The following is a 22,225-nucleotide window of genomic DNA, read 5'->3' on the forward strand; positions in this document are numbered from 1 at the left end:
GATCAGCTCCGATGGACAGGTCACATCGTCCGCATGCCGAATACGAGACTCCCAAAACAAGCGCTCTACTCGGAGCTCCGGCACGGCAAGAGAGCCCCAGGTGGACAGAGGAAACGTTTCAAGGACACCCTCAAAGCCTCCTTGAAAAAGTGCAACATCCCCACCGACACCTGGGAATCCCTGGCCCAAGACCGCACAAAGTGGAGGAGAAGCATCCGGGAAGGCGCCGGACGCCTCGAGTGTCTTCGCCGGGAGCAAGCGGAAGCCAAGCGCAGGCAGCGCACGTCAACCCAAGCACCCCACCCACCCACCACGTCAACCCCACCTGTGTCAGAGACTGTAGGTCCCACATTGGACTCACCAGTCACCTGAGAACTCATTTTTAGTGTGGAAGCAAGTCAGCCTCGGTTCCGAGGGACTGCCTAAGAAGAGAAGATAGATACCTATAGAAACATACATAGCTTCTGTATATAGATAATAATCAAAGGTACAAACAGTCCTTGTATATAAACAAACACGTGTATTTGTAGACAGGCAGCTATCGCTACCTATAGTTTGTGTATATGGATATTGTCTTTGTATAGAGGAAAATGGTTTCAATTAATTATTTCCTTTCCTGCACTTCATGCACCTGATATTAGTCTTTTCTCCGACCATGACTTCTGAGTTTTTCGTGCTTCTAGTTGTTCGTGTCTTTAACAACCGCTGTTGCCCAGTCTATTCCCCCCGGCGTCTTTCCCCATGTCTGGTGGCTAAGCCCAGCGTGTGTCTAACCTCCCCCCCGGCTCCATATGTGGCTCTCAGGCTCCTCCTCCTTATCGACGCCACCATCTGTATTCCTGCGAGTCAGTGCAGCCTTACTCACCTGAAGCCGGTCTCCTTTGGACGCAATCCTTAACGCAAAGGGAACAGTGTGGGTGAATGTGTGGGCCGCTGTCTAGGCAATGCAAGAATGGACAGATATGAGCACATTCCGCATTTCAGCTGCAGCCCCGCGCTGTGCTCCAGGCTGCACCCAGGCAGAGACACTCTGCCAAAGGGGCGGAGGGAAGTCAAATCACGGTTTAAAATATACCGCGGCGTCAGCTTAAACTGTGCTTCAGACGGCAGCGTTACAACATAAAACTTGAAGTTTGCGTCGAAAGCAACTGTCTTTGTTGCAGAAAAGCAACTGAAGACAGACTGCAAACCGCGTCCAACCGCAACTTTTAGCGTCCTGTTGCTGAGCAACGGTTGGAATGTGCAAGCAGTCCCGGGCAGGGACTCTGGAAGCTGTCAATCAAGCGGCGTTACTCTGCACTGAGCGTCCTGCTCTGGGCTGGCTCCGGCTTTATCTGTTTGCGTCGCTGCCTTTCTGCACGCGTTACGCTTTCAGATACAGTGAATATATAAAGTTCAGTCACTTAGTAACTTTTGACACGGGCGAGAATGTCTTCTGCACAACATTGGGAAGCACGGCGCAGGCAGTGGATCCTGGAGAAAAAAGTCAAGGCGTGCCAGGTATGGATCTTTACCAACCTGCTAATTGCAAGGGGCTACTAGTGTCATAAAGAAGACTTGCATTTATATAGCGCCTTTCACGACCACCGGACGTCCCAAAGCGCTTTACACCCAATGAAGTACTTTTTGAAGGGTAGTCACGGTTGTAATGTAGGAAAACGTGGCAGCCAATTTGCTTCCACAAACAGCAACTAGATAATTTGTTTTTTTTAGTGATGTTGATTGAGGGATAAATATTGGCCAGGATACCGGTGATAACGCCCCTGCTCTTCTTCGAAATAGTGGCCATGGGATCTTTTACGTCCACCTGATTGTCTTGGCGAGTCTGTAAAACGGTGATGTGTGGCGGTACCACTGGTTGTCCCTTACATTGAGACACATAATTCCCTTTAACTTACCTTACTGTATGTTTAACTTACCTTTTGGGGCCGTTGCCCTTTTAACTTACCTGTTGGGGCCGTTGCCCCTTTAAGAGGCACCCTAACGTGTTGATGTCACATCACGTACGACGTGACGTGCGTGCGGCGGCCGCCGGCCCGACTCGACCTTCCAGGACGGCTGCCAGCACAGCCCGGCCTAGCATCTTCGGGCGCATCGGCCAGCCGGCGGGAGCGAAGTGATCCTCCGCTCCCGCGGCAAGCACCGGCACAGCCCGGCCTTGCGACCTCGGTCTCAACGGCCAGCCTCCATACCGGGAAGAAGCTCCGACGCAACGGCGCAGGTCACGTGACCGGCTAAGCGCACGCGAGCGTGATGACGTCATCACGCTCCCCACAGGACTGCGAACTCAGTCCTCGTGGAGTCCCCGCTGGGACAAGACCTACACCACGGTGCTCCTAGTCAGCCATCTTACCTGCTGTAATTAGCCTGTTCCTGTAAATAAACAACTTATTTATACTTCGTCGAAGTCAAACTCTCTTATTTAGTGGCGATCTACACGAACCGCTACAGGTGTTTATATAAACACATTCGTGATCCAGTCTTTCATTCCTAAATTCATTGCTGTCTATGGTTGCAAGGTCGTCCTCCAATACCTCAACAGGTGTGAGCCTGGACAGCGCATGTCAGCAGGTTATTCTACACCATTAAAACTCAGCCAGATTCTGTCCTAACCCAATGTCCACAACACACCAGCTTCCAGCAGCAATCAAGATTTTTTTTTTTTAAGTTCAAATACTGGAAATACACAGCTGGCCCATCAACGTGGGACAGATGGTGAGTTAAAGTAAAGGGACTTGCTTCGTTATTCATTAAATCATTGAACATCAGTTCATTAAATATATTCAAGAAGGAGTTAGATATATTTCTTAAGGCTAAAGGGATCAAGGGATATGGGGAGAAGGCAGGGACAGGGTACTGAGTTTGGATGATCAGCCATGATCTCATTGAATGGTGGAGCAGGCTCGAGGGGCCGAATGGCCTACTCCTGCTCCTATCTTCTATGTTATTAGTTCTGACCAAAGAACTGACCAACACCTAAAACATCATGTGGTGCATAAACACTGGCATGGACCAGTTGGGCTGAATGGCCTGTTTCTGTGCTGTTTATCCTCTGTAATTCTGTGGAACCATCTTGATGTAAGCCCCCAAAGTGCGGACCAAGTGATATACATGGTCGACGACACCGGCTTGTTGTAAGAAAGACAGACCCAATAATTGGAAGTCAAAACGGTTTATTCAGGCCTGGGGAGATATGGCTCTTGCGTCCCAACACAAGGCTCCAACTCCACCGAACCTCTTGAGGTTCACACAGTTATACACATTTTCCGAGACCTCCTACTCCAGAGGTCCAATCGATTTAAAAGTCTATACATTAATCACTAACTAGGTGTGTCTAACTTATACAAGGTAGCCTATAACATAAGTTTCACTTTTCACTGCAGGGGCCTGTGGACCCTCTGATTTCTTGGAAATTAGTCATCAAGTCATGTGATTTCTGAGAAACGAGACCCTCTCTCTCTTGACGACTACTAAGTTTCGTTTTTCCAGAAAAGGGTTATGTCAGTGTCTCTTTTTGTAAGTTTCATCTCTCTAAACTGGTATGGTCATTTCTGCAATTAAACATAGAATAATTAGTATATTTCATCTTTACACATTTTGCTGCCGCAATTGCGTTTTACTAAACGTGCCCTGTTACGCTCATTTTTAAATCTTACTTCAGTCCCTCCTTTTGACCTTTTGGACAATTATTCCAAAACAGGTCAACATGTATTTCCACTGCCTGGTGTCTGCCAAAGCGTGCACTCCCTGGCCTTCTGCCAGTCTAGGTTATACATGTATATATCCTATCAATTTGGAGGCCGACTTCCCCCCCTGTGGTATGGTGGTCTTTCCGTTACGGTGGTCTTTCCTTTAGGGTGGTCTTTCCTTTATGCACTCCTTCTGGTGTAACCATTCCCGGGGCCCCTTAGACCCTGCACTAATGGTTGAGGCTTTCTGCTCAAGCCTGTCCCTCATTCCCACGTGGGGTGTGTGACGTGCCAATTCGAGACTGTCATCACACACCAATCCTCATTCACCACCCTCCTTCTGCCACCCTCCTGCCACCTCCATCTTACGGTTGGCCGGCCCGGTCTTTAATTACCATGCCCAATTAATCCCATATAATTTCAGGGCTTCCCATCGCGTCTTACACCATTTGCCTTGGAGAGGCGGGGGAGTTGTCCATGAGTTGTCCATTCTTAACATCGCTACCTGCCCCTCCTCAGGCTCGACTTCTTTCACCGCACCAATTTCGGCCTTACTCATTCTGGTACAGAGGCACTGGAGAAATAAAAATACACAATATATCAGAATAACAATCAGGAGGAATATCATTATGCCTTGTATCACTGAGGCACCCAAAGTCCCCGACCATCCTGGTCCCCAATTATCAAAATATGAGGAAGTGGGTGAGTTTCCTCTAATGTTGTACTAATGTCTTTTTGTTGTTTCTTTAAGCCTTCTTCTATTTTATGATAATACTTTAAAATTTCCTTCGTTTCCTGCCGTAACTTCTGCCAAGCTTCCTCTAACTTAGGAATTGCCTTGGGCTCTGGTATGACATAAGTTTCAACCCTTTTTAGTAAGTCCCATATTATCAAATGACCAGGTTTTCCTATCTGTATAGGTATCTTTAGACCAAAACAACGGTTTGGTTGGGGAATGGTACAAGCCATATCTTGATATTCATATTTCTGTTCAATTGTGGTGACACAACATGTCCCATTGTTCCTTGGTGCTACCCAGGTCCAGTGTATCCCCTTGGGTGTACCTCGAGGGTGCAATTGGTAATTTTCGCAACTCCGCACTCGGATGTGTCTCCCTCGGTGGGGGGGTGTGTGCACACCCATGTCCTTCCCTTGTGGTGGCACCCGTCTACTACCACCCCCCTTTAGGTTTCATTCTTCTGTTTATTATCTTCATCCCTTTCCCAAAGCGCCTTGGTAGGGACATCATGATATTTAACCCACCTTCCCTTTGTACTTCTCCTATATTAATCACATCGTATCGGGGTTGTCCCTCTTCTGGGAATTGTGGGATGGCCAGTACAAAGCCAATCATCTTAGTCCATGGGGTCAGACAATCGCCTGCCCAGTATACTTGTCCCATTTTACATTCCTTACATAGGCTTTTATTTGTGTCAATCCAAGGTTCCAGATCCTTATTAGTAATCCAATCAGGGATCTGTTCATTATTTATTTGCCTCATGTTATGCTGAGCATTCGACAATAGCCATGAGCCCTACGTGGCACATATTAGTTCCTTATCGGTTTGGCGAGAAGCATTATTAAGTCTATCAATAATTGTATTGATTGTTTCTGCATGGGGGGCTACTATCTCTTCTACCCCCGACAATTGCATTATTGTTTGTTTTCCCTGCTAGTGTCAATTGCTGTCCAAGCTATTAACTGTTGCTAGCCCGGCCGCATAACCTGCTCCGGTCGTTTCCAATACTCCCTGTTTCTTACATCTTTGTAAGATAGATTTTTTTTTTCTGTGGATCCTCTAATTGTTTTACCCACAGGGAGTTCCATGTTTGTTTTGTATCTCAAAAGTACTCATATTAATGGCAAGCTTAGTAACTCTATGTGCCACACTAAAATACACCTCATCCTGTGTTCTCCTTATTACTAATCCCCCTCGACAATGGCAATACTTATGTTCATCCCTAGGATCAAGGCGAGGACGCTCCATCTCATTCCGGACGTCCAATGTTCCTATAATTACAAAAAGGGGCTGGTCGTCACCAGCCAGTTAGAATTATTCTGCTCTTATCCATTTTATCAGTTCAAAATGCTGTACATCGGGTTCATTTCTTGTTCTGTGGCTCTGTCTCCAGACATACCTGAAGATGCAAACTATGGCATATAATATCATCATACAGAGCCTATTATCATCATACACAGCCCTATCATTGATATATGTAGTAACTCCCCTTCCCATTCTTTATATCTTCTAGTATACTCCTCACTCTGTCAAAAAGGGCACCATCTCTGGTTTACTCATTGTCTTTCTTATATATTTTTAACTGAGTCCAGTGTTTCCACCTTCCTTTACCCGTTCCAGACCCATCTACATGAGCACATGTGTCACTATTCATTAATACTTCATAAGGTCCTGACCATCTGGGTGCTAGCCCTGGTTTGGCTGGTATTATTTCTGCTATCACTTTGCTATCTATTGCTAAGACCTCCTTCTGGTCGTCCCGTGTATCCTGTTCTCGATCCCGTATAATCTGTTGGTCTTTGGCCTCATGTCTCTAACTATCTGTCCAGATTTATCTTTGGGTAACTGGACAGCCTCCCAAGCAGTCTCCTGGCCATTTGAGACGGTGCTGCAATTAGTTTATAAGATAACTTCCATTTATCAAATCTTAATTTTCCTTCTATCACTGTGGGGAAATATCAGCTTAACATTAAGAAACTTAAATTTAATAATGTCCAATATCTTTAAATTCTATTCAGTAATACTGAAGATGTTGCTTGGTGAACTCAAACAGCTGTCAGTGGAAAGGGTTAACTCCTTCGCAGGCTTTTGAAGGTGGAGCTAAACATTATTGCGTCACTTCACGCAACCCAACAAACATCCCTGACTGAAAGACAGTTGTGGTTTCACACTTTGATTCAACATGAACATTTGGGCTTCATTGGTCAGATTCCCTCTCTCAATTGCTCGTTTAGCTGCCCATCCTCTTGTGTGCTTTAATTTATTATTATGCACTCTTTGGGTAGGAGAGAGGTTCCTACTCATTCCTTGATTATATTCTTGTCTCTTACGAGTCCTCCTCCTGGTGTCATATATCCCTGCCTACTCCCGCTATCATGTAATCAGACACCACCCCAAAGGCATTCCGACTATCTATATAGGTTTACACTTTTTCCTTTGGCTACCCCCCTTTGATCAAATCCTGTATAGGCTGGGCCATTTCTACTTTGTTTCCCGGGCCTGTCTGTTTGTTTAACTTATAATCTGGGGGCCAGTACACTTCATTCGCTTTAGGGTCGACTAAAGCTCCTACTTCTCGCAGTATATCTATCCCTAGGATTGTTCCTTCAGTATTGTCGCATACCCACAACTGTGTAGGTACTATTATACATCCAATTTCTAGTAAGACTGTTTCGCTCTTATAAGTCCTGATTCTTCGTCCACCGATTCCTGCTATACTAACTGAAAGTTTTGTTCGGGGCAAGGGTAAGTCTGTCAATGAGATTGTGGCTCCTGTGTCTATTAACATTTTGCACTGTCGGCCCCCTACCAATGCGTCAACAAACATCCTCGGATCCCCCTCCCCTCTCTGGCGCGGTCCCTTCCTGCTGCCATTCCTAGAAGCTTGCGAGCAATCAAAGCACGCAGCCAGTCCTAATGCCCCTCCCATCTGTTTTTGGGCATTTGTCTCTTCCATTGTGTCACTATGTATCCTAGGTAGACTACTTCATCCTTCCCTACCTATACCTTTCTAAGGTTTAACTCTAGTCCCGCCTTCTATACGGCTCCCAGTACCATAGTCAATTAAACATTGTAGAGGGACCTGCCACTATCGGATATTCTTGCGGAGTGGAATTATCTTATTCAATTCGGACTACACCAATTTACATCAACCAGAATTTCACTGTGGCCACAATGAAAGTCTGGTTTTAATAGGTTAATTTACCTCATAACTCCAAGGTTAGATCTTAGACTGAAACTTAATCTCTCGTTAAACAAACTTTTTGTTGCTCTTCTCAGTTTTTACACTTCAGCTTAACTCAAATTGTAATAGGTTTTTTTTCCTTCTGAGGGCGCAATCTTATTTGCACATTCTTAAACTTCCAAAATCCAAGACAAGACAAAAGGGTTAAATGCTTTTTCTTTAACACAGAGAAGTGGGTGGAGCTACAACACACAGCAGACATTTATTTTTCTTAACGGACAGATTTTCAGACAAAGGAATATTTGTAACCTCTTAAACATTCCTAATCAGGAAAACATCCACACTCACACATTTTTATACAAACTGTAATTCCAGCATATGTCTAAGGTTCCTTTCACTCAGCAAATCTCTTGTTTTACTTGTCTTGGTACAGATGCTAATAACTTCCATGTTGGTAAAGCTTTAAGTTTATCTTTTCCTTCCTTTTTAAATCTGTGACTCAACACCTTTCCCTAGTTTCCAAATCCCTGTTTGTTTCTTTTTTTTTTGCTGGGGTTTCAAATTGGTTCGCCTGCAAATTAGATCTTTTTCCTTCTTTATCTCTCCCTTCTGTTTCAATTCCTTACATTATCTGTTGCCTCTTTATCTTTAGCTCCTCCCCACCAAGCCTTTGGCTCTCTGCACTGTTTTTTTTTATTTTCCAGGAGTCGGGTTATAGAATCCAGGTCCCTTGAGGATTCTTCTTCCACCCTCTTAGTCATAACTAACTGCTATGTTTAATGCTTAATTCACGGTATTGGTGAATTAGGTTTATACACTACGTTGCTCACCCCTATAGCGTTACTCTGATTAATTGCTCACTTCCTGTCAATCATTCTGTTTCGTTAAACACACCAACCCTTTAGTCCTGAGGTTTTGAGTTTTAACCTCTCTGTGACTGTAGGGGTTTTATTTCATTCACTCACCACGGTGCACCCATTCATTCAATTGTTTAGGGAACGCCCTGCCCCTAACTGAGGTTTCGCCGCCTCACGGCTTTTAGGGAACGCCCTGCCCCTAACCGAGGTTTCGCCGCCTCACGGCTTTTAGGGAACGACCTGTCCCTAACGGAGGTTTCGCCGCCTCATGGCTTTTAGGGAACTACCTGCCCCTAACTGGTTTACTTTTTAACCACCTTCAATTAAAGGTGTCTTTCTTTTTATAGTTCTTTTATACGTCGATTCTGACTTAACGTCTCGCCAGCGATTAACCCCTAATTTTACAGGTGGTAATTAAAACATACTCACCCGTCTTAAGTCATCGCTGTCCGAGAGTCTTGTTCAGAACGCGCATCCCATCCTCGTCGCCAATTGATGTAAGCCCCCAAAGTGCGGACCAAGTGATATACATGGTCGACGACACCGGCTTGTTGTAAGAAAGACAGACCCAATAATTGAAGTCAAAACGGCTTATTCAGGCCTGGGGAGATATGGCTCTTGCGTCCCAACACAAGGCTCCAACTCCACCAAACCTCTTGAGGTTCACACAGTTATACACATTTTCCGAGACCTCCTACTCCAGAGGTCCAATTAATTTAAAAGTCTATACATTAATCACTAACTAGGTGTGTCTAACTTATACAAGGTAGCCTATAACATAAGTTTCACTTTTCACTGCAGGGGCCTGTGGACCCTCTGATTTCTTGGAAATGAGTCATCAGGTCATGTGATTTCTGAGAAACGAGTCATTCTCTTGACCACTACTAAGTTTCGTTTTTCCAGAAAAGGGTTATGTCAGTGTCTCTTTTTGTAAGTTTCATCTTTCTAAACTGGTATGGTCACTTCTGCAATTAAACATAGAATAATTAGTACATTTAATCTTTACACATTTTGCTGCCGCAATTGCGTTCTACTAAACGTACCCTGTTACGCTCATTTTTAAATCTTACTTCACATCTCATCTCATTGAAGGTGCTGACCAACTTGCTGTGTGTTTCCAGCATCTTCTTATTTCTTCCAATAAAGGTCATTGGCTAGCGATCAGAAGTGGGAAACCTGGCTGACTTTTTTTTTAACCTTTTTAATCTCAGGGATGCTGCCCTACCACCACCCCGTCACAACTCTCACTCAGCACAGGTCAAACCTAGCATTTTCCCAATCCGTATGGCTCAGCTACTCACTGTCTTAACCAGCTGAGCCATTGGGAGAACCCCAATCATGGTATGTTGATTATTGTCATTGTGAACATCTTAATACCTGTTTAGGTAAAAGTTGCTTTTTTTTAAATATTGCACTGAGAGTCATGCTAGTGGCGATGTTTCTTGGGTCTCGTAGACCCAGTTACAACTGAAAGTCATTTGTTAAAACTGACGGCTGAGAAACCTGCCCACTGCCGGCCTTAGTGAATCTTAGCAAGCTATTGTTCAGGTTGCAGCCGGCTGTGCAAGACCCACGTGTCAAAAGCAGCCACCACTACAATAGCCTTAGCACAATATAAGAGCACCTAAAGTTTTTTGTTTTAGAGCATGCAGGAACAGGCAGTTTACCTGTGCGCATTCTCCTCTGAGAAGTGTGCCTAGTGACTCTCCCCCATGTTCTAACTGCACCAACAAGAGCAGGTCACAGGCTGGGTATTCTGCAGCAAGTGTCTCACCTCCTGACTCCCCAAAGCCTTTCCACCATCTGCAAGGCACAAGTCAGGAGTGTGATGGAATACTCTCCACTTGCCTGGATGAGTGCAGCTGCAACAACACTCAAGAAGCTCGACACCATCCAGGACAAAGCAGCCCCTTTGATTGGCACCCCATCCACCACCTTAAACATTCACTCCCTCCACCACCGGTGCACTGTGACTGCAGTGTGTACCATCTACAAGATGCACTGCAGCAACTCGCCAAGGCTTCTTCGGCAGCACCTCCCAAACCCGCGACCTCTTCCACCTAAATGGACAAGGGCAGCAGGCGCATGGGAACACCACCACTTCCAAGTTTCCCTCCAAGTCAAACACCATCCTGACTTGGAAGTATATCGCCGCTCCGTCATCATCACTGGGTCAAAATCCTGGAACTCCCTCCCTAACAGCACTGGGAGTACCTTCACCACATGGACTACAGCAGTTCAAGAAGGCGGCTCACCACCACCTTCTCAAGGGCAATTAGGGTTGGGCAATAAATGCTGTCCTTGCTAGCGATGCCCACATCCCATAAAAAAAAATTTAAACATGCATAATGAGGCATTAGTATCAAGTCTTCAATAACACCCACAGGTGTCCTTGCATCTCACCAAAGAAAACCTTATACTCTCCAAGACGGGTTTTTGTCATCCTTTTATTTGTGGCTCATATTATCTAGAGTTCATAAAAGTACACCAATTTATCTTGACAAGATGTTTAGCTTCTCATAGTCCCATTGCCATAAAACTTGACTTCATTATTGCTGTTTCAGGATGAACTTATAAAAAGGAAGCAGTCTAACTCTTCAGATCAACCAAAGACCAGCAAAGGTACAAATACAGTGAAGTATATGTTGTATGTACTTTAACTAAGTCAGTTTTTCCTTATGTTAGCTCTGCTGGTTTTGTGTTACCTTCTACTATGGTGAATGCTATTTGAAACTCTCCTGTCTTGTTCCTCCTAAGTTCCAACACTGCAATCCTACACCATCTCCCTCCCACCATCTTCATCCTCAGTGTCAAAATCAAGACTCATGACACCGGCTCCCACTTTAACTTATTCTTTTCCAACAGAACTGTAGAATTCCTTACATATCTCAATTTTTCCTTCCTCCTAGAACGTAGACATTTTAAAACCCAAGCACTGTTAAAACCTAATAAAATCTATTAAAACCTATTCGCTACTTCTTGACTTAACGTCTTCTTTCTAATTCTGTACTATGGGCCTTGACCTTTAACCTAGTTTCATCGTTTAAAAAAAAACCCTCTCTGGTTTTTTAGGTTCAGTTTTATGTTGCCATTCTGCCCGTTCTATCCAGTCCCTAACCCAGCGGCGCTGTTTCTCACTGAGCATGTTTTACGTGTATGTTTGAGTGGTCAGGAGAGTAGCGGATGCTTGGTGTGGGATTCAGGTGTCGAGTCCTAGTGGCTGCTTTCCCCATATATCTCTGAATTGGTCCGGGTGTCAGACCAAGGGTTGAGATGGGTTCTGAGTCACTTCAAAGGTTGGGAGTTCATTGGATTTACTATACAAAATGGAGGTCAAATTTGGACCAAATTTACAAACAAATGTGACTTTTTTATAGTAAACAAGGTACAAAGGTAACAGCCTCACTCTATGATATCCTCCTAAACACCTTAAGTGTGAGTTTCAGCTTCCCCAATAAACATGCGATGTAGTACTAACCCATACAGATGAGGAGGCCCTCAGGTTCACTATCAGGTCTGTGCTGACTTGGCTGAACTGAACCAGGACAACAGATGGAACCTTAGAGCCTCGGTGCCATGGAAGGGGGCAATCAACTAGTGCTCCGACTCCTGCTCCTAATCAGTGGTTCCTGCTGCAAAGTGTGTGTGTGTGTGCGGGCATCAGATGAGGTCATGATCAGTGGGTGATGCTCCCAAAGTAGAATAGCCTGATAATACTTCCTATTTGTGTCCATACATCAAAAATGACCACTTAGGGCGCGTTGCAGTATCTTTGTAACCTCATTGAAGTATGAGTCAGTGCTCTCAGGAAAGGAGGAAGCAGGCTGGAGAAGAAATGGTAAACTTTGAATGTGTCACTGATACCAGTAAAGAGAATGCAAAATTATTTAATGAGGTTTTCTCTTTTCTTGGAAGATCCGCAGACTGAAATTTCAACTACAACTCAAATCCCTAGTTACAAACCCGTTAGAAGATACACCGTAAGTGCTCTCTTATTTATGATTTTGTATATCTCATGGAAATGCAGTATTAAACTCTACGGTCCTTTTAAAAAAGAGCATTCAAACCAAATTTTAATACAGTAAGTAAATAAAGATTACTTATTTAGCATCCAAGCTGTTTATAGAGAAATTTTATGGTGAACCAGATTTTTCTGCGTAGCCGATATTGCGTTATTTTTCTTTTATCTCTCTAGGTCACTCTGCTCAAGGTATTCGTCCTCTGCAGTAGAATGGCTGGTTCCAATACCTCTTCCATTGCTTTGTAACAAGTTTCCTATGATTTACCCCCACCCCCTTCCTTGTGGGGAAACACCCAGCCATTGCCAGTGCATCGCAGCCATGATTGGTAACTTGCTATAGGGGCAATGGCTGGCACACATTTATGCCCTGGCAGTTTGTGATGTAGCGCACTGCTATACCATTGAATGTCCTCTAATTACTTATTTCTAAAATACTGTAGCCAGATTACCTTTTTCCCCTCCCGTAACAAAATAACAGAAGCAGCAATCATCTATAGATTAATGTGTTTCTTAATGGGAATGTACATTCTGCAGGTACACATTTAATCTGAAGGCTGTGTTAGTATGGTAGTAGTGCAAGGACTCAGAACACAGGCTCCATGCCACAATTCTGAAGCATGTTAAAAGCTATGCTATGTACATGGTTTAGACTGGTACAAAACACTAGACTTTCTGGGTTTTCATTTGGGACAATCAGACATAGTAATTTATGGATCCTCAGATGGTCCAATGCGCTTCTTCTGTGAGTAACTGAGTCATAAAGACCAGGAAGACCAAGATCTGATCCCTGGTCGGTGCAGAATTAGCTGATCGCAGCTAGGGCCGCGCTAGGGCAAGTGCAATTGATGTAGCACTCCTGGATTAACGAGGGGAAAATTGGACATGATTCCTGCTCCTGATCACCATATAGCAACCCCTACTGAAGTAGGTATGTTGAGTATGGGCAGAATCTTGCTGATGGGCCTTCAATAACCACAAAACTTGCTGATGGGCCTTCAATAACCATAAAACTAGAAGTTATAGACTTAAACAAGTTGGCTTTTAATCACTAAGATCAGAGCTAACATCTCAACACGCCAACTGGTTCACAGGAATGATTCATACAGATCCTGGGATCTTTATGTAAGAGAAGTCAGGGGCAGAGCCAAGAGCCAAGACCTGGAACCTCCCAGGTTAGTCGGGAAAGAGGAAGTGAAACTATACACAGTGGGGGAGGGTAATATACATGAGTGCAAAACGAATACAGGATCAAGACAAACAGATTTCATTACATTCACCCCTTCTATAGATTTAGTCCATCGGGGTGATGTTTCTTAAAAGTTGGTATAAGTGAGTCTATCAGGAGGTTTTGCAGTTCTCAGTGATCGGCGCAAAGCCGGTTGGGGTGCCTCTAGGGGAGTGGATTCTGGTTCCTCCGCTGTCCGGGCCTCCGCAGTGTCTTCCAGGTTATCTGCAGTGTCCTCCAGGTTAAAGTTGGGTATTGATACCTCTGGGCGTCCTGTCTCTTTGTAGTGTAGGTCTTCATCAGGTAGTCTCCCATCGTTCTCTCCGCTCCCCGAGGGAGCGAGGTCTTTTATGGAAACAGTGTCCTCTCGCCCGTCAGAGTATTCGATATAGGCATACTGAGGGTTTGCATGGAGGAGCTGTACCTTTTCCACAAGGGGGTCCGTTTTATGGCCTCTCACGTGCTTCCGCAATAGTACTGTCCCCGGAGACGTCAGCCACGCGGGTAGAGATATGCCCGAGGTGGATTTCCGGGGGAAAACGAACATCTTTTCGTGAGGGGTAGCGTTAGTGGCAGTACATAACAGAGACCTTATGGAGTGGACCACGTCTGGGAGGACTTCCTGCCAGCGGGAGGTCGGAAGGCCTTTTGACTTTAAGGCTAACGTGACAGCCTTCCAAACAGTAGCATTCTCCCTTTCCACTTGCCCATTACCCCGGGGGTTGTAGCTAGTGGTTCTGCTAGTGGCTATCCCCTTCGAGAGCAAGAACTGGCGCAGCTCGTCACTCATGAATGACGTCCCCCTATCGCTGTGTATGTAGTTCGGCATGCCAAACATGCAGAATAGATTACAGAGACACTTGATGACCGTGGCACTGGTCATGTCTGGGCAGGGAATGGCGAAGGGGAAGCGGGAATATTCATCAATGATATTGAGGAAGTATACGTTACGGTCGGCAGAGGGAAGGGGTCCCTTGAAGTCCAGACTTAGGCGCTTGAATGGCCGTGTGGCTTTGATAAGGTGTGCACGGTCAGGCCTGTAGAAACGAGGCTTGCATTCCGCACAGATGTGGCAGGCTCTGGCCATTGCCCTGACCTCCTCGATGGAGTGGGGCAGATTGCGGGACTTTATAAAATGGTATAGTCGGGTGACCCCTGGGTGACAGAGGTCGTTGTGGAGACCCTGTAATTTGTCCGTATGAATGCTGGCACACATTCCCCGTGATAGGGCGTCTGGGGGTTCATTAAGGGCTCCCGGCCTGTACATAATATCATAGTCGAACGTGGATAGTTCAATCCTCCACCTGAGTATTTTGTCATTCTTGATTTTCCCCCTTTGTTTGTTATTAAACATGAAAGCCACCGACCGCTGGTCGGTGAGCAGGGTGAAACGTTTGCCGGCTAGGTAGTGTCTCCAGTGCCGCACTGCCTCCACTATAGCCTGTGCCTCCTTCTCGACAGAAGAGTGCCTGATTTCAGGTCCCTGAAGGGTTCGGGAGAAGAAGGCCACAGGTCTCCCAGCCTGATTGAGGGTCGCAGCTAAGGCAAAGTCTGACGCATCGCTTTCGACTTGAAAGGGAATGCATTCGTCCACTGCACACACTGCAGCCCTTTCAATGTCCTGTTTAATACTGGTGAAAGCCTCCCGCGCTTCAGCTGATAGTGGGAAGGATGTCGATTTAATAAGGGGTCGGGCCTTATCAGAGTAATTGGGCACCCATTGGGCATAATACGAAAAAAATCCCAGGCACCTTTTTAAAACTTTGGGATTGTGTGGCAGGGGCAGTTCCTTTAGGGAGCGTAATCGGTCAGGGTCCGGTCCAATTACCCCATCTTCCACCACACAGCCGAGGATACAGAGACGGGTTGTGTTGAAGACACATTTGTCTTCGTTGTAGGTTAGATTCAGCTTTAGGGCAGTTTTTAAAAATCTCGCAAGATTTAGATCGTGGTCTTGCTGGTTGTGCCCGCAGATAGTGACATTGTCCAGATAGGGGTAGGTAGCTTGTAGTTTATTCTCGTCAACCATGCGGTCCATCTCACGTTGGAAGACCGAGACCCCATTTGTTACCCCGAAGGGCACTCTGAGAAAATGGTAGAGGCGCCCGTTCGCCTTGAAGGCGGTGTATGGGCGGTCCTAATGGGGAGCTGGTGATACGCGGATTTGAGGTCGATAGTCGCAAAGACTCGGTATTGCGCAATCTGGTTGACCATTTCTGATATGCGGGGTAAAGGGTAGGCGTCCAGCTGGGTATAAATATTAACAGTCTGGCTGTAGTCAATTACCATCCGTTTCTTTTTGCTATTTTTAACTATGACTACTTGGGCACGCCACGGGCTGGTACTGCATTCAATAATGCCTTCCCGCAGGAGTCTGTCCACTTCCGCCTTGATAAAGTGTCTGTCTTCCAGACTGTACCGTCTACTTCTGGTCGCTATGGGCCTACAGTTCGGAGCGAGATTAGCGAATAAAGAGGGCGGGCTGATTTTTAAGGTTGATAGGCCACAGACTGTGAGTGGCGGCTGGGACCCGCCATATGCTAGCGTGACACTTTCGTGGTGGCACTGGAAGTCCAGGCCCAAGATTACATTAACACAGAGTTCTGGCATCACAAGGAGTTTAAAATCCTTGTAGTCCGTGCCTTTTACAGTCAGTGTTACCACACAGTAGCCCAAAATGTCCGAAGTGTGGGGCTTAGCAGCCATAGCAATTCTGCTCCGTGTAGGGGTTACCGTTAATGAGTGCCGCCGTACCAGGCTAGGGTGGATAAAACTCTCGGTACTCCCACAGTCAATTAAACATTTCGTTAAATTCCCGTTTACCTGTATGTCCATCATGGATTTTGTCAACGGGTGTGGCCTGGATTGATCCACCGTGATCGAAACCACTGTTGGGCCCTGGGCGGCCGTTGGAGTCGGGAAAAGATGGCGGATCCCAAGATGGCGGCCCGCACAGCACGCACGAGGTGGTGACGGAGTTGGAAATCAGATTCCCCCTGCAGACTTTGCTAAAATGCCCCTTTTTCTTACATTTGAAGCATGTAGCGTCCTTCGCTGGGCATCGTTGTCTGGGGTGCTTGGCCTGGCTGCAGAAGTAGCATTTCGGGCCTCGAGACATTGCCGCTGTAGTAGGACTCCTGGGTGAACTTCTGCGTGGGGACTCCGGCGGCGTAGAGCTGGTCTGAGACCTGGATGGGGAAGATGGCTGATTCCAAGATGGCGGCCCCGTCGGCGCGCACGAGGTGGTGAGGGCCGCATGGCCGGAAGAATAAGAGTCAGAGTTTCTCTGGGCCACGTCCAGCGATCGCGCAGTGGCCACTGCCTTTTTTAAGTCCAGGACCGCCTTCTCCAGCAGTCTCTGCCGGATATAATTCGATTTGAGGCCCGTGATGAAGGAATCGCGGACCAATTCATCAGAGTACACGTTGGCTGTCACGGCCTTGCAGTTACAGTCCCGGACCAGGTCCTTTAGGCCCTGTAAGAAATCGTCCATTGATTCCTCTGGTCGCTGCCTGCATGTAGCCAGCAGATGTCTGGCATACACTTCGTTTACTGGCCTCTGGTATTGGGCCTTCAGGATAGTGATGGCCTCCGTGTAAGAGGTGGCGTCCCGGATGAACGAATAAATCCGATGACTTACGCGAGTAGTCAGTAGACTCAGTTTATCTACCTCGCTAGCGGATGAGGCCCCCGCAAAGAGTTCGAAGCATTTGAGCCAGTGTCCAAATTGATTTGATGCTTCAGCAGAATGTGGATCCAAGTCCAGACGCTCTGGTTTTAGGAGTCAATCCATCCTAGTATTCTTTAGTGATTAAAATTGATGGGCCTTCAATAACCACAAAACTAGAAGTTATAGACTTAAACAAGTTGGCTTTTAATCACTAAGATCAGAGCTAACATCTCAACACGCCGACTGGTTCACAGGAATGAGTCATACAGATCCTGGGATCTTTATGTAAGAGAAGTCAGGGGCGGAGCCAAGAGCCAAGACCTGGAACCTCCCAGGTTAGTCGGGAAAGAGGAAGTGAAACTATACACAGTGGGGGAGGGTAATATACATGAGTGCAAAACGAATACAGGATCAAGACAAACAGATTTCATTACACTTGCTCAGTGTGATAACCCCAGAGACAAATAACACTCAACAACAACTTGTATTTATATAGCCCCTTTAACGTAGTAAAAGTCCCAAGGTGCTTCAAGGGAGCGTTATCAACCAAAATTTGACACTGAGCCACATAAGAAGAAATTAGGGCAGATGACCAAAAGCTTTGTCAGAGGTAGGTTTTAAGGAGCGTCTTAAAGGAGGAAAGAGAGGCGGAGAGGTTAGAGAGGGAATTCCAGAGCTTAGGGACTTGGCAGCTGAAGGCACGGCCACCAATGGTTGAGCGATTAAATTCAGGGATGCTCAAGAGGCCAGAATTAGAGGAGCGCAGATAGCTTGGGGGGTTATGGGGCTGGAGGAGATTACAGAGATAGGGAAGGGCAAGGCCATGAAGGATGAGAATTTTGAAATCGAGGCATTGCTTATCCAGAAACCAATGTAGGTCAGCGAGCACAGGGGTGATGGGTGAACGGGACTTGGTGTGAGTTAGGACACGGGCAGCAGAGCTTTGGATGACCAAGTTTACGTAGGGTAGAACGTGGGATTTGGGATCGATACGGGGGTCCCTGAGGCCTATGGAACTATACCCCAGCAAGGAGTCCTTGCCTTCAGTGACAGGACAGGATTTAGTGAAAATTGGGGGGGCAAATATTTAAAAAAAAATCCTTCTGGTCAAATGTGGGATGTGTGTGCTAAATAACCAAAACATTCAGATGTGGAAGATACATGGGTGAAAGATCACCACGGAAGCAACATCAGTGAACTATTTGCTGTGCCATTTATTTTTAAAAGATTTAGTTCAAAAACTGTTTTATTAGTACTGAATGGCAGCAATATGTTTTAAGGGGAGAGTTTTTAAACTTCTTACTTAGGCCACTAAGGGATCGTGGATCACTATAGTTGCACTCTAACTGAAGCTGCAGTCACTATGTGGTGAAAGGTATGCCTGATGAATAATTTATAAATACAATGGAAGTGGGCATGTCATGGTTACTAATAATTGTTCAATACCACCATAAAGCATCTTCACCCAGCAACTCACGCTTCTTGTTATCTTCAGTCGCTATTTTTTTTTAACATTAAAAGGCAGTAGTCCCATGAGTTTTCAGGTGCTCGCTTCACTTCAGACACCCTCCCAACACTTTTAACCTAATTTCACAGCAAAAAGACAGTTTCCATATGCAGATCCTGTTTCTATGAACTGAAACTTGCACGCTTCCGTGTCGTGAATGGGACAGCCTTCCACAGAACTAACAATTACCCTTTTACCATTGGATTATGCACCAGAGGCTATGTGGGCTGCCAACAGCATCGTCCCGTCCACTCCAAAAGGTACTACTGATCTACTCACACTTGCTTTGAGACTGCAACCATAACTTTTTTTTAAACTGAGTCTATCCCGACAGCTAGATATTTATTTCAATATTTTATTGCACTGTTTTGTTCAAACAGATATCTATAGTCAATGAATCATGGAGCCTGTGAAGGTAGCACAGCTCCATCATGCCTCCAACAGATCTAAAAAGTTAATTCTTTTTATATCACCACAGCCTGACAGAAATTGGTGAATTTAAAATCTACTTCAAATTGTTACACTTTTAAGAGCTTTTGTAGGGAAATGCAATACTCAAATACGGTCGATGTATACCTACATTTATGGAGGGTACTTGATGCAGCCATGTATATCTACAAGTTAATGACAGCTCTCGTGTTTTTGAAATGTTAATAACTGCAAGGTTAAGGAGCCATATCAAACACTCAAGAGATTGTCAGTGGAACCACGAGAGCAGGGAAGTTGTTTGATATGAAAGTCTGCTGTCAAGAGCAAACAAAACCACCAGGATGATTGCTATTCACATCTTATCTACTTGAATGATAAGCTTATTACCCTGGCAAAAAATAACTTCTTTGATCTTGTATGATCAAATCTGCCTTTGGAATCCAAGAATAATTGGAGGAGGCGAGTGTTTTCTCAGTGTCTCAGGTTCCCTGGTTTGACTGTTTTCCGAACCAAGGTGGTAAGAACTCAGTTAACAGATCCTGGAAAGGACATTGAGATTTTGACAGTTTATTGCCAGAACCTTAAATAGTGTGTAGGTGAAGCATTCATTATATTGCCGATTATTTGCTGTATTCTTTTACTTTTGTGAAATTACCTTACTAGCAGATAAATTTGACTGTTAGTTTTAGTCTTAATATTGCAGTGCGACAGCCTTTTGGAGTGAACTGGAGCAAAGTGGGTAACCTACACAATCTCCAGTGAGAAATATCAAAAGGGTAATGGTTCATTTGCATTCACGGCATGCATGAGAATGCACATTTCAGTCCGTAGTTGACAAGGGCCTGCTATGGAATTGCCTTTTTGCAGTGAATCTGTACCAAGAGGGTTGGGAGAGACTCGGAACAATATCCACAAAATAAAAAAAAAAGGTTCATAAAGTATGTTAACCATTAAAGTGTCGGCCTCCACATAAAGTGCTTGCTTGTTGAACACATGCCATTATGTTTCTAACGTGCCCCTTTCTCTGCTTTTTGTGCTTCAGTCCACAGATTATAATCAACAATGGTGAAGAATTGAACCATCAGGCACCACAACTTCAAGATAATGAAGACCCTTCCCCCCCAACTGAGAAAAGTCTTGTTTTTAAACAGTATTTTTAAATGGACAGTACTAGGAAGAAAAATAGTACTTTGTTACATTCAGCATGTTGAACATCAAATACCAGTCTGCAAAGCTCAAATCAATAAAATCTTTCCAACATCATTCATTATTTGTCAACCTAAGACCGTGCTGTCTCCCTTTTGTTTTCAAGTAATTACTTTGGGCTCTGCTGCTGGAACTATTTTTGTGTAATCCTGAGTTATATATCTCCGTACCCCTCTATGAGCCCTTGTGAACAAGTCTAGGTGGCTTATCGCAACACATTTTAAAATGTATTTTCCTTCCTCTTAATCAGTCCCTCTGCAGCACACATTTTTACCAGGCTTGGCCAACAACTCTCTCAAACCAACTCTTCAGAAGTGCTTGAAACCATCCTGATTTGACTTCTGGGCTGGAATCACCCTGTGCAATTTTATTAGTATTCTGTTAACATACTCATATGAAACAGATTAACCTCTATTAGAATAGCAGAGGAACTTCATCCAAACATATTAGCATGTATGTTACTAATATTGCACAACACTGTTTAAGGACATTGCTCTTTATTTATTTCTCTCTCTTACTGTGAGTAATGCTCTTTGCCTGCTTGTCGTAGAATGGCTGAGATTGGAAACTTACCATGTGAAGAATTGTGCATAACAAGTCCCATCACAAAATGGTACAATACATTGTTCGCCATATATTTAATAACGTTAATGTTAGATGCCAGCAGCTGGATTAGGAAGACTAGCATTGATATAGTAGCACCACGATTTTTAAATAGCTCACGTGGCTCTCATTTAAAGAGAAACTCCTGTCAGAGTGGTGTCCTGTCAGAGTAGTAAGCAAGATACCAGAACTCTTATTGGTGTCACATATCCTCTTTAGTTTCCAAATTTTAAACTTTGGCCAGATAGCCAAGGGAATAGCAAGTTGTGTAGATTTGCTTCAGTGATGTCTTCTTAGGCAGTCCCTCGGAACCGAGGATGACTTGCTTCCACACTAAAAATAAGTTCTCAGGTGACTGATGAGTCCAATGCGGGACCTACAGTCAGTCACAGGTGGGGCAGACGGTGGTTGAAGGGGCGGGCGGGTGGGGTGCTTGGGTTAACGTGCGCTCCTTCCGCTGTTCGCGCTTGCTCCCGGCGAAGAGACTCGAAGTGTACGGCGCCTTCCCGGATGCTGCTCCTCCACTTTGGTGTCGGTGGGGATGTTGCACTTTTTCAAGGAGGCTTTGAGGGTGTTTTTGAAGCGTTTCCTCTGCCCACCTGGGGCTCTCTTGCCATGTCGGAGCTCCGAATAGAGCACTGGAGCTCAGTGATGTAATGAAGTCTACTCCAACAATAGTGTGAATGAGGGCAGTAATTGTAGCATTCCCTAGTTGGGCATCATGAACAGGAACACATTTTGTCAGAGCCGAGTTCTGATCAAATACATCATACAAAAAGTGGCAGAAAAGGCAGATGTAACCCTGATGTGTTGCCATTATCTTCTGAGGATTTAGTTAGGTCTGCTGTCATAGTTTGAGATTAGGATTAAATTAGTCACAGTTCAAAAACAAAATGTAGCTCCTATGCAACTGGAGCCTTAGAACACTGTAATGACTCTCCCTGTAGCACCATCATACCTCCCAGCTCCTGCCAGTAGCTAAGGAACACCAGCAGCCATCAAAGCATTATAAAGAGGCCTACCATTAGAAGGTAATCTGAACTTGTAGAGTTTCTGAATTCAATAAAAATCTAAATTAAATCCAAATGGGAATAT

General features: G+C 45.1%; 1 long non-coding RNA gene across 1 annotated transcript; it reads left to right on the forward strand.

Annotated features, from left to right (window-relative positions):
* The first annotated feature begins 1,033 nt into the window (after window positions 1-1,033).
* Window positions 1,034-20,617, forward strand: LOC147101175 (uncharacterized). The gene is made up of 4 exons (XR_015073456.1): window positions 1,034-1,500; window positions 11,034-11,091; window positions 12,385-12,449; window positions 20,364-20,617. It is a non-coding gene; the product is annotated as an uncharacterized LOC147101175 (long non-coding RNA).
* The last annotated feature ends 1,608 nt before the right edge of the window (window positions 20,618-22,225 follow it).

This window comes from Somniosus microcephalus, chromosome 24, assembly GCF_052327205.1.
Source record: "Somniosus microcephalus isolate GS21.2 chromosome 24, FLI_Smic_1.0, whole genome shotgun sequence".
NCBI classification, from domain to species: Eukaryota; Metazoa; Chordata; class Chondrichthyes; order Squaliformes; family Somniosidae; genus Somniosus; species Somniosus microcephalus.